This window comes from Leuresthes tenuis, unplaced genomic scaffold (genome assembly GCF_036924035.1).
Source record: "Leuresthes tenuis unplaced genomic scaffold, fLeuTen1.0.hap1 SCAF_1, whole genome shotgun sequence".
NCBI lineage: Eukaryota > Metazoa > Chordata > Actinopteri > Atheriniformes > Atherinopsidae > Leuresthes > Leuresthes tenuis.
In genome coordinates this window covers 24,695,746-24,710,315 of record NW_027325355.1, presented here as the reverse complement: position 1 = coordinate 24,710,315, position 14,570 = coordinate 24,695,746, and positions in this window count along the sequence as shown.

Sequence of the window (14,570 nt, the reverse complement as noted above, 5' to 3'; positions counted from 1 at the left end):
GACCAGAAACGGAACATTACCATGAAACAGAACATTATCGTGGACCAAAGACGGAACATTATCGTGGACCAGAGACGGAACATTACCTTGAAACCGAACATTATCGTGGACCAGACACAGAACATTACCGTGGACCAGAGACAGAACATTACCATGAAACCGAACATTATCGTGGACCAGAAACGGAACATTACCGTGAAAGAGAAACAAAAAATTATCGTGGACCAGAAACGGAACATTACCGTGATACAGAAACAGAACATTATCGTGGACCAGAGACGGAACATTACCGTGAAACCGAACATTATCGTGGACCAGAGACAGAATATTACCGTGGACCAGAGACAGAACATTACCGTGGACCAGAGACCGAACATTACCTTGAAACCGAACATTACCGTGGACCAGAAACAGAAAATTACCATGGACCAGAGACAGAACATTACCGTGAAACAGAACATTGTCATGGACCAGAAACGGAACATTACCGTGAAACAGAAACACAACATTATCGTGGACCAGAGACGGAACATTACCGTGGACCAGAGACGGAACATTACCGTGAAACCGAAACAGAACATTATCGTGGACCAGAAACGGAACATTACCGTGAAACCGAAAAAGAACATTATCGTGGACCAGACACGGAACATTACCGTGGACCATAGACAGAACATTACCGTGAAACCAAAACAGAACATTATCGTGGACCAGAAACGGAACATTACCGTGAAACAGAAACACAAAATTATCGTGGACCAGAGATAGAACATTACCGTGGACCAGAGACAGAACATTACCGTGGACCAGAGACAGAACATTTCCGTGGACCAGAGACAGAACTTTACCGTGGACCAGAGACAGAGCATTACTGTGGACCAGAGACCGAACTTTACCTTGAAACTGAACATTACCGTGGACCAGAGACAGAATATTACCATGGACCAGAGACAGAACATTACCATGAAACAGAACATTATCATGGACCAGAAACGGAACATTACCGTGAAAAAGAAAAACAACATTATCGTGGACCAGAAACGGAACATTACCGTGAAACAGAAACAGAACATTAGCGTGGACCAGAGACAGAACATTACCGTGAACCAGAGACAGAACATTACCGTGAAACAGAAACACAACATTACCGTGGACCAGAGACAGAACATTACCGTGAAACGGAAACAGAACATTACCGTGGACCAGACACAGAACATTACCGTGGACCAGAGACAGAACATTACCATGAAACCGAACATTATCGTGGACCAGAGACGGAACATTACCTTGAAACCGAACATTATCGTGGACCAGACACAGAACATTACCGTGGACCAGAGACAGAACATTACCATGAAACCGAACATTATCGTGGACCAGAAACGGAACATTACCGTGAAAGAGAAACAAAAAATTATCGTGGACCAGAAACGGAACATTACCGTGATACAGAAACAGAACATTATCGTGGACCAGAGACGGAACATTACCGTGAAACCGAACATTATCGTGGACCAGAGACAGAATATTACCGTGGACCAGAGACAGAACATTACCGTGGACCAGAGACCGAACATTACCTTGAAACCGAACATTACCGTGGACCAGAAACAGAAAATTACCATGGACCAGAGACAGAACATTACCGTGAAACAGAACATTGTCATGGACCAGAAACGGAACATGACGGTGAAACAGAAACACAACATTATCGTGGACCAGAGACGGAACATTACCGTGGACCAGAGACGGAACATTACCGTGAAACCGAAACAGAACATTATCGTGGACCAGAGACCGAACATTACCGTGAAACAGAACATTATGGTGGACCAGAGACGGAACATTACCGTGAAACCGAACATTATCGTCGACCAGAAATCGAACATTATCGTGGACCAGAGACAGAACATTACCGTGGACCAGAAATGGAACATTACCGTGAAACCGAACATTTCCATGGACCAGATACGGAACATTACTGTGGACCAGAGACGGAACATTACCGTGGACCAGAACATTACCGTGGACCAGAACATTACCGTGAAACCGAACATTATCGTGAAACCGAGCATTATCGTGTACCAGAGACCGAACATTACCGTGAAACTGAACATTACCGTGGACCAGAGACCAAACATTACCATGAAACCGAAACAAAACATTATAGTGGACCAGAAACGGAACATTACCGTGAAACAGAAACACAACATTATCGTGGACCAGAAACGGAACATTACCGTGAAACAGAAACAGAACATTAGCGTGGACCAGAGACAGAACATTACAGTGAAACAGGAAAACAACATTATCGTGGACCAGAAACGGAACATTACCGTGAAACAGAAACAGAACATTAGCGTGGACCAGAGACAGAACATTACCGTGAACCAGAGACAGAACATTACCGTGAAACAGAAACACAACATTACCGTGGACCAGAGACAGAACATTACCGTGAAACGGAAACAGAACATTACCGTGGACCAGAAACGGAACATTATCATAGACCAGAGACGGAACATTACCGTGGACCAGAAACAGAACATTATCGTGAAACCGAACATTATCGTGGACCAGAGACGGAACATTACCGTGAAACAGAAACACAACATTACCGTGGACCAGAGACAGAACATTACCGTGAAACGGAAACAGAACATTATCGTGGACCAGAAACGGAACATTACCGTGAAACAGAAACACAAAATTATCGTGGACCAGAAACGGAACATTACCATGAAACAGAACATTATCGTGGACCAAAGACGGAACATTATCGTGGACCAGAGACCGAACATTACCTTGAAACCGAACATTATCGTGGACCAGACACAGAACATTACCGTGGACCAGAGACAGAACATTACCATGAAACCGAACATTATCGTGGACCAGAAACGGAACATTACCGTGAAAGCGAAACAAAAAATTATCGTGGACCAGAAACGGAACATTACCGTGATAGAGAAACACAACATTATCGTGGACCAGAAACGGAACATTACCGTGAAACAGAAACAGAACATTAGCGTGGACCAGAGACAGAACATTACAGTGAAACAGGAAAACAACATTATCGTGGACCAGAAACGGAACATTACCGTGAAACAGAAACAGAACATTAGCGTGGACCAGAGACAGAACATTACCGTGAACCAGAGACAGAACATTACCGTGAAACAGAAACACAACATTACCGTGGACCAGAGACAGAACATTACCGTGAAACGGAAACAGAACATTACCGTGGACCAGAAACGGAACATTATCATAGACCAGAGACGGAACATTACCGTGGACCAGAAACAGAACATTATCGTGAAACCGAACATTATCGTGGACCAGAGACGGAACATTACCGTGAAACAGAAACACAACATTACCGTGGACCAGAGACAGAACATTACCGTGAAACGGAAACAGAACATTATCGTGGACCAGAAACGGAACATTACCGTGAAACAGAAACACAAAATTATCGTGGACCAGAAACGGAACATTACCATGAAACAGAACATTATCGTGGACCAAAGACGGAACATTATCGTGGACCAGAGACGGAACATTACCTTGAAACCGAACATTATCGTGGACCAGACACAGAACATTACCGTGGACCAGAGACAGAACATTACCATGAAACCGAACATTATCGTGGACCAGAAACGGAACATTACCGTGAAAGAGAAACAAAAAATTATCGTGGACCAGAAACGGAACATTACCGTGATACAGAAACAGAACATTATCGTGGACCAGAGACGGAACATTACCGTGAAACCGAACATTATCGTGGACCAGAGACAGAATATTACCGTGGACCAGAGACAGAACATTACCGTGGACCAGAGACCGAACATTACCTTGAAACCGAACATTACCGTGGACCAGAAACAGAAAATTACCATGGACCAGAGACAGAACATTACCGTGAAACAGAACATTGTCATGGACCAGAAACGGAACATTACCGTGAAACAGAAACACAACATTATCGTGGACCAGAGACGGAACATTACCGTGGACCAGAGACGGAACATTACCGTGAAACCGAAACAGAACATTATCGTGGACCAGAAACGGAACATTACCGTGAAACCGAAAAAGAACATTATCGTGGACCAGACACGGAACATTACCGTGGACCATAGACAGAACATTACCGTGAAACCAAAACAGAACATTATCGTGGACCAGAAACGGAACATTACCGTGAAACAGAAACACAAAATTATCGTGGACCAGAGATAGAACATTACCGTGGACCAGAGACAGAACATTACCGTGGACCAGAGACAGAACATTTCCGTGGACCAGAGACAGAACTTTACCGTGGACCAGAGACAGAGCATTACTGTGGACCAGAGACCGAACTTTACCTTGAAACTGAACATTACCGTGGACCAGAGACAGAATATTACCATGGACCAGAGACAGAACATTACCATGAAACAGAACATTATCATGGACCAGAAACGGAACATTACCGTGAAAAAGAAAAACAACATTATCGTGGACCAGAAACGGAACATTACCGTGAAACAGAAACAGAACATTAGCGTGGACCAGAGACAGAACATTACCGTGAACCAGAGACAGAACATTACCGTGAAACAGAAACACAACATTACCGTGGACCAGAGACAGAACATTACCGTGAAACGGAAACAGAACATTACCGTGGACCAGACACAGAACATTACCGTGGACCAGAGACAGAACATTACCATGAAACCGAAAATTATCGTGGACCAGAGACGGAACATTACCTTGAAACCGAACATTATCGTGGACCAGACACAGAACATTACCGTGGACCAGAGACAGAACATTACCATGAAACCGAACATTATCGTGGACCAGAAACGGAACATTACCGTGAAAGAGAAACAAAAAATTATCGTGGACCAGAAACGGAACATTACCGTGATACAGAAACAGAACATTATCGTGGACCAGAGACGGAACATTACCGTGAAACCGAACATTATCGTGGACCAGAGACAGAATATTACCGTGGACCAGAGACAGAACATTACCGTGGACCAGAGACCGAACATTACCTTGAAACCGAACATTACCGTGGACCAGAAACAGAAAATTACCATGGACCAGAGACAGAACATTACCGTGAAACAGAACATTGTCATGGACCAGAAACGGAACATTACCGTGAAACAGAAACACAACATTATCGTGGACCAGAGACGGAACATTACCGAGGACCGGAGACGGAACATTACCGTCAAACCGAAACAGAACATTATCGTGGACCAGAAACGGAACATTACCGTGAAACCGAAAAAGAACATTATCGTGCACCAGACACGGAACATTACCGTGGACCATAGACAGAACATTACCGTGAAACCGAAACAGAACATTATCGTGGACCAGAAACGGAACATTACCGTGAAACAGAAACACAAAATTATCGTGGACCAGAGATAGAACATTACCGTGGACCAGAGACAGAACATTACCGTGGACCAGAGACAGAACATTTCCGTGGACCAGAGACAGAACTTTACCGTGGACCAGAGACAGAGCATTACTGTGGACCAGAGACCGAACTTTACCTTGAAACTGAACATTACCGTGGACCAGAGACAGAATATTACCATGGACCAGAGACAGAACATTACCATGAAACAGAACATTATCATGGACCAGAAACGGAACATTACCGTGAAACAGAAAAACAACATTATCGTGGACCAGAGACGGAACATTATCTTGGACCAGAAACGGAACATTATCGTGAAACCGAACATTATCGTGGACCAGAGACGGAACTTTACCGTCAAACAGAAACACAACATTACCGTGGACCAGAGACCGAACATTACCGTGAAACGGAAACAGAACATTACCGTGAAACAAAAACAGAACATTATCGTGGATCAGAAACGGAACATTACCGTGAAACAGAAACACAAAATTATCGTGGACCAGAAACGGAACATTACCATGAAACACAACATTATCGTGGACCAAAGACGGAACATTATCGTGGACCAGAGACGGAACATTACCGTGAAACCTAACATTATCGTGGACCAGACACAGAACATTACCGTGAAACAGAAACAAAAAATTATCGTGGACCAGAAACGGAACATTACCGTGATACAGAAACAGAACAGTATCGTGGACCAGAGACAGAAAATTACCGTGAAACCGAACATTATCGTGGACCAGAGATCGAACATTATCGTGGACCAGAGACAGAACATTACCATGAAACAGAACATTATCATGGACCAGAAACTGAACATTACCGTAAAACAGAAAAACAACATTATCGTGGACCAGAGACGGAACATTATCGTGAACCAGAAACGGAACATTATCGTGAAACCGAACATTATCGTGTACCAGAGACGGAACATTACCGTCAAACAGAAACACAATGTTACCGTGGACCAGAGACAGAACATTACCGTGAAACGGAAACAGAACATTACCGTGAAACCGAAACAGAACATTATCGTGGACCAGAAACGGAACATTACCGTGAAACAGAAACACAAAATTATCGTTGACCAGAAACGGAACATTACCATGAAACAGATCATTATCGTGGACCAAAGACGCAACATTACCGTGGACCAGAACATTACCGTGGACCAGAACATTACCGTGAAACCGAACATTATCGTGAAACCGAGCATTATCGTGTACCAGAGACCGAACATTACCGTGAAACTGAACATTACCGTGGACCAGAGACCAAACATTACCATGAAACCGAAACAGAACATTATCGTGGACCAGAAACGGAACATTACCGTGAAACAGAAACACAACATTATCGTGGACCAGAAACGGAACATTACCGTGAAACAGAAACAGAACATTAGCGTGGACCAGAGACAGAACATTACCGTGAAACCGAACATTATCATGGACCAGAGATCGAACATTACCGTGGACCAGATACAGAACATTACCGTGGACCAGAGACAGAACATTTCCATGGACCAGAGACCCAACTTTACCTTGAAACCGAACATTACCGTGGACCAGAGACAGAATATTACCATGGACCAGAGACAGAACATTACCGTGAAACCTAAACAGAACATTATCGTGGACCAGAAACGGAACATTACCGTGAAACAGAAACAGAACATTATCATGGACCAGAGACGGAACATTACCGTGAAACCTAAACAGAACATTATCGTGGACCAGAAACGGAAAATTATCGTGAAACCGAGCATTATCGTGGACCAGAGACGGAACATTACCGTGAAACAGAAACACAACATTACCGTGGACCAGAGACAGAACATTACCGTGAAACGGAAACAGAAAATTATCGTGAAACTGAAACGGAACATTACCGTGTACCAGAGACAGAACATTACCTTGAAACCAAAACAGAACATTATCGTGGACCAGAAACAAAACATTACCGTGAAACAGAATATTGTCAAGGACCAGAAACGGAACATTACCGTGAAACAGAAACACAACATTATCGTGGACCAGAGACGGAACATTACCGTGGACCAGAGACGGAACATTACCGTGAAACCGAAACAGAACATTATCGTGGACCAGAGACCGAACATTATCGTGAAACAGAACATTATGGTGGACCAGAGACGGAACATTACCGTGAAACCGAACATTATCGTCGACCAGAAATCGAACATTATCGTCGACCAGAGACAGAACATTACCGTGGACCAGAAATGGAACATTACCGTGAAACCGAACATTTCCATGGACCAGATACGGAACATTACTGTGGACCAGAGACGGAACATTACCGTGGACCAGAACATTACCGTGGACCAGAACATTACCGTGAAACCGAACATTATCATGAAACCGAGCATTATCGTGGACCAGAGACCGAACATTACCGTGAAACTGAACATTACTGTGGACCAGAGACCAAACATTACCATGAAACCGAAACAGAACATTATCGTGGACCAGAAACGGAACATTACCGTGAAACAGAAAAACAACATTATCGTGGACCAGAAACGGAACATTACCGTGAAACAGAAACAGAACATTAGCGTGGACCAGAGACAGAACATTACCGTGAAACAGAAAAACAACATTATCGTGGACCAGAAACGGAACATTACCGTGAAACAGAAACAGAACATTAGCGTGGACCAGAGACAGAACATTACCGTGAACCAGAGACAGAACATTACCGTGAAACAGAAACACAACATTACCGTGGACCAGAGACAGAACATTACCGTGAAACGGAAACAGAACATTACCGTGGACCAGAAACGGAACATTATCATGGACCAGAGACAGAACATTATCGTGGACCAAAGACGGAACATTATCATAGACCAGAGACGGAACATTACCGTGGACCAGAAACGGAACATTATCGTGAAACCGAACATTATTGTGGACCAGAGACGGAACATTACCGTGAAACGGAAACACAACATTAGCGTGGACCAGAAACGGAACATTACCGTGAAACAGAAACACAAAATTATCGTGGACCAGAAACGGAACATTACCATGAAACAGAACATTATCGTGAACCAAAGACGGAACATTATCGTGGACCAGAGACGGAACATTACCTTGAAACCGAACATTATCGTGGACCAGACACAGAACATTACCGTGGACCAGAGACAGAACATTACCATGAAACCGAACATTATCGTGGACCAGAAACGGAACATTACCGTGAAACAGAAACACAACATTATCGTGGACCAGAGACGGAACATTACCGTGGACCAGAGAGGGAACATTACCGTGAAACAGAACATTATCGTGGACCAGAAACGGAACATTACCGTGAAACAGAAACACAACATTATCGTGGACCAGAGACGGAACATTACCGTGGACCAGAAACGGAACATTACCATGAAACAGAACATTATCGTGGACCAAAGACGGAACATTACCGTGGACCAGAGACAGAACATTACCGTGAAACAGAACATTGTCATGGACCAGAAACGGAACATTACCGTGAAACAGAAACACAACATTATCGTGGACCAGAGACGGAACATTACCGTGGACCAGAGACGGAACATTACCGTCAAACCGAAACAGAACATTATCGTGGACCAGAAACGGAACATTACCGTGAAACCGAAAAAGAACATTATCGTGGACCAGACACGGAACATTACCGTGGACCATAGACAGAACATTACCGTGAAACCGAAACAGAACATTATCGTGGACCAGAAACGGAACATTACCGTGAAACAGAAACACAAAATTATCGTGGACCAGAGATAGAACATTACCGTGGACCAGAGACAGAACATTACCGTGGACCAGAGACAGAACATTTCCGTGGACCAGAGACAGAACTTTACCGTGGACCAGAGACAGAGCATTACTGTGGACCAGAGACCGAACTTTACCTTGAAACTGAACATTACCGTGGACCAGAGACAGAATATTACCATGGACCAGAGACAGAACATTACCATGAAACAGAACATTATCATGGACCAGAAACGGAACATTACCGTGAAAAAGAAAAACAACATTATCGTGGACCAGAAACGGAACATTACCGTGAAACAGAAACAGAACATTAGCGTGGACCAGAGACAGAACATTACCGTGAACCAGAGACAGAACATTACCGTGAAGCAGAAACACAACATTACCGTGGACCAGAGACAGAACATTACCGTGAAACGGAAACAGAACATTACCGTGGACCAGACACAGAACATTACCGTGGACCAGAGACAGAACATTACCATGAAACCGAACATTATCGTGGACCAGAGACGGAACATTACCTTGAAACCGAACATTATCGTGGACCAGACACAGAACATTACCGTGGACCAGAGACAGAACATTAACATGAAACCGAACATTATCGTGGACCAGAAACGGAACATTACCGTGAAAGAGAAACAAAAAATTATCGTGGACCAGAAACGGAACATTACCGTGATACAGAAACAGAACATTATCGTGGACCAGAGACGGAACATTACCGTGAAACCGAACATTATCGTGGACCAGAGACAGAATATTACCGTGGACCAGAGACAGAACATTACCGTGGACCAGAGACCGAACATTACCTTGAAACCGAACATTACCGTGGACCAGAAACAGAAAATTACCATGGACCAGAGACAGAACATTACCGTGAAACAGAACATTGTCATGGACCAGAAACGGAACATTACCGTGAAACAGAAACACAACATTATCGTGGACCAGAGACGTAACATTACCGTGGACCAGAGACGGAACATTACCGTCAAACCGAAACAGAACATTATCGTGGACCAGAAACGGAACATTACCGTGAAACCGAAAAAGAACATTATCGTGCACCAGACACGGAACATTACCGTGGACCATAGACAGAACATTACCGTGAAACCGAAACAGAACATTATCGTGGACCAGAAACGGAACATTACCGTGAAACAGAAACACAAAATTATCGTGGACCAGAGATAGAACATTACCGTGGACCAGATACAGAACATTACCGTGGACCAGAGACAGAACATTTCCGTGGACCAGAGACAGAACTTTACCGTGGACCAGAGACAGAGCATTACTGTGGACCAGAGACCGAACTTTACCTTGAAACTGAACATTACCGTGGACCAGAGACAGAATATTACCATGGACCAGAGACAGAACATTACCATGAAACAGAACATTATCATGGACCAGAAACGGAACATTACCGTGAAACAGAAAAACAACATTATCGTGGACCAGAGACGGAACATTATCTTGGACCAGAAACGGAACATTATCGTGAAACCGAACATTATCGTGGACCAGAGACGGAACTTTACCGTCAAACAGAAACACAACATTACCGTGGACCAGAGACCGAACATTACCGTGAAACGGAAACAGAACATTACCGTGAAACAAAAACAGAACATTATCGTGGATCAGAAACGGAACATTACCGTGAAACAGAAACACAAAATTATCGTGGACCAGAAACGGAACATTACCATGAAACACAACATTATCGTGGACCAAAGACGGAACATTATCGTGGACCAGAGACGGAACATTACCGTGAAACCTAACATTATCGTGGACCAGACACAGAACATTACCGTGAAACAGAAACAAAAAATTATCGTGGACCAGAAACGGAACATTACCGTGATACAGAAACAGAACAGTATCGTGGACCAGAGACAGAAAATTACCGTGAAACCGAACATTATCGTGGACCAGAGATCGAACATTATCGTGGACCAGAGACAGAACATTACCATGAAACAGAAAATTATCGTGGACCAAAGACGCAACATTATCGTGGACCAGAGACGGAACATTACCGTGAAACCGAACAATATCGTGGACCAGACACAGAACATTATCGTGGACCAGAGACAGAACATTACCATGAAACCGAACATTATCGTGGACCAGAAACGGAACATTACCGTGGACCAGAGATCGAACATTATGGTGGACCAGAGACAGAATATTACCGTGGACCAGAGACAGAACATTACCGTGGACCAGAGACAGAACATTACCGTGGACCAGAGACCGAACATTACCTTGAAACCGAACATCACCGTGGACCAGAAACAGAAAATTACCATGGACCAGAGACAGAACATTACCGTGAAACAGAACATTGTCATGGACCAGAAACGGAACATTACCGTGAAACAGAAACACAACATTATCGTGGACCAGAGACGGAACATTACCGTGGACCAGAGACGGAACGTTACCGTGAAACCGAAACAGAACATTATCGTGGACCAGAAGCGGAACATTACCGTGAAACCGAAACAGAACATTATCGTGGACCAGACACGGAACATTACCGTTAAACCGAACATTATCGTGGACCAGAGATCGAACATTACCGTGGACAAGAGACAGAACATTACCGTGGACCAGAGACAGAACATTACCGTGGACCAGAGACCGAACTTTACCGTGAAACAGAACATTATCATGAACCAGAAACGGAACATTACCGTGAAACAGAAACAGAACATTATAGTGTACCAGAAACGGAACATTACCGTGAAACCGAAACAGAAGATTATCGTGGACCAGAGACGGAACATTACCGTGAAACCGAACATTATCGTGGACCAGAGATCGAACATTACCGTGGACCAGAGACAGAACATTACCGTGGACCAGAGACAGAACATTACCGTGAAAAAGAAACAGAACATTACCGTGGACCAGAAACGGAACATTATCTTGGACCAGAAAAAGAACATTACCGTGGACCAGAGACAGAACATTATCGTGGACCAGAGATCGAACATTACCGTGGACCAGAGACAGAACATTATCGTGGACCAGAAACGGAACATTACCGTGAAAAAGAAACAGAACATTACCGTGGACCAGAAACGGAACATTATCGTGGACCAGAGAAAGATTATTACCGTGAAACCGAAACAGAACATTATGGTGGACCAGAAACGGAACATTACCGTGAAACCGAACATTATCGTGGACCAGACACAGAACATTACCGTGGACCAGAGACAGAACATTACCGTGAAACCGAAACAGAACATTATCGTGGACCAGAAACGGAACATTACCGTGAAACAGAAACACAAAATTATCGTGGACCAGAGACAGAACATTACCGTGGACCAGAGACAGAACATTACCGTGGACCAGAGACAGAACATTTCCGTGGACCAGAGACAGAACATTTTCGTGGACCAGAGACAGAACATTACAGTGGACCAGAGACAGAACATTACTGTGGACCAGAGACCGAACTTTACCTTGAAACCGAACATTACCGTGGACCAGAGACAGAATATTACCATGGACCAGAGACAGAACATTACCATGAAACAGAACATTATCATGGACCAGAAACGGAACATTACCGTGAAACAGAAAAACAACATTATCGTGGACCAGAGACGGAACATTATCATGGACCAGAAACGGAACATTATCGTGAAACCGAACATTATCGTGGACCAGAGACGGAACATTACCGTCAAACAGAAACACAACATTACCTTGGACCAGAGACAGAACATTACCGTGAAACGGAAACAGAACATTACCATCAAACAAAAACAGAACATTATCGTGGACCAGAAACGGAACATTACCGTGAAACAGAAAATTATCGTGGACCAAAGACGGAACATTATCGTGGACCAGAGACGGAACATTACCGTGAAACCGAACATTATCGTGGACCAGACACAGAACATTACCGTGGACCAGAGACAGAACATTACCATGAAACCGAACATTATCGTGGACCAGAAACGGAACATTACCGTGAAACAGAAACAAAATATTATCGTGGACCAGAAACGGAACATTACCGTGATACAGAAACAGAACATTATCGTGGACCAGAGACGGAACATTACCGTGAAACCGAACATTATTTTGGACCAGAGATCGAACATTATCGTGGACCAGAGACAGAAGATTACCGTGGACCAGGGACAGAACATTACCGTGGACCAGAGACCGAACATTACCTTGAAACCGAACATTACCGTGGACCAGAAACAGAAAATTACCATGGACCAGAGACAGAACATTACCGTGAAACAGAACATTGTCATAGACCAGAAACGGAACATTACCGTGAAACAGAAACACAACATTATCGTGGACCAGAGACGGAACATTACCGTGGACCAGAGACGGAACATTACCGTGAAACCGAAACAGAACATTATCGTGGACCAGAAACGGAACATTACTGTGAAACCGAAAAAGAACATTATCGTGGACCAGACACGGAACATTACCGTGAAACCGAACATTATCGTGGACCAGAGATCGAACATTACCGTGGACCAGAGACAGAACATTACCGTGGACCAGAGACAGAACATTACCGTGGACCAGAGACCGAACATTACCATGGACCAGAGACAGAACATTACCGTGAAACAGAACATTATCATGGACCAGAAACCGAACATTACCGTGAAACAGAAACACAACATTACAGTGGACCAGAGACAGAACATTACCTTGAAACCAAAACAGAACATTATCGTGGACCAGAAACGGAACATTATCGTGGACCAGAGACAGAACATTACCGTGAAACCGAACATTATCTTCGACCAGAAATCGAACATTATCGTGGACCAGAGACAGAACATTACCGTGGACCAGAAATGGAACATTACCGTGAAACCAAACATTACCATGGACCAGATACGGAACATTACCGTGGACCAGAAACAGAAAATTACCATGGACCAGAGACAGAACATTACCGTGAAACAGAACATTATCATGAACCAGATACGGAACATTACCGTGAAACAGAAACACAACATTATCGTGGACCAGAGACGGAATATTACTGTGGACCAGAGACGGAACATTACCGTGGACCAGAACATTACCGTGAAACCGAACATTATCGTGAAACCGAGCATTATCGTGGACCAGAGACCGAACATTACCGTGAAACCGAACATTACCGTGGACCAGAGACCAAACATTACCATGAAACCGAAACAGAACATTATCGTGGACCAGAAACGGAACATTACCGTGAAACAGAAACACAACATTATCGTGGACCAGAGAAGGAACATTAC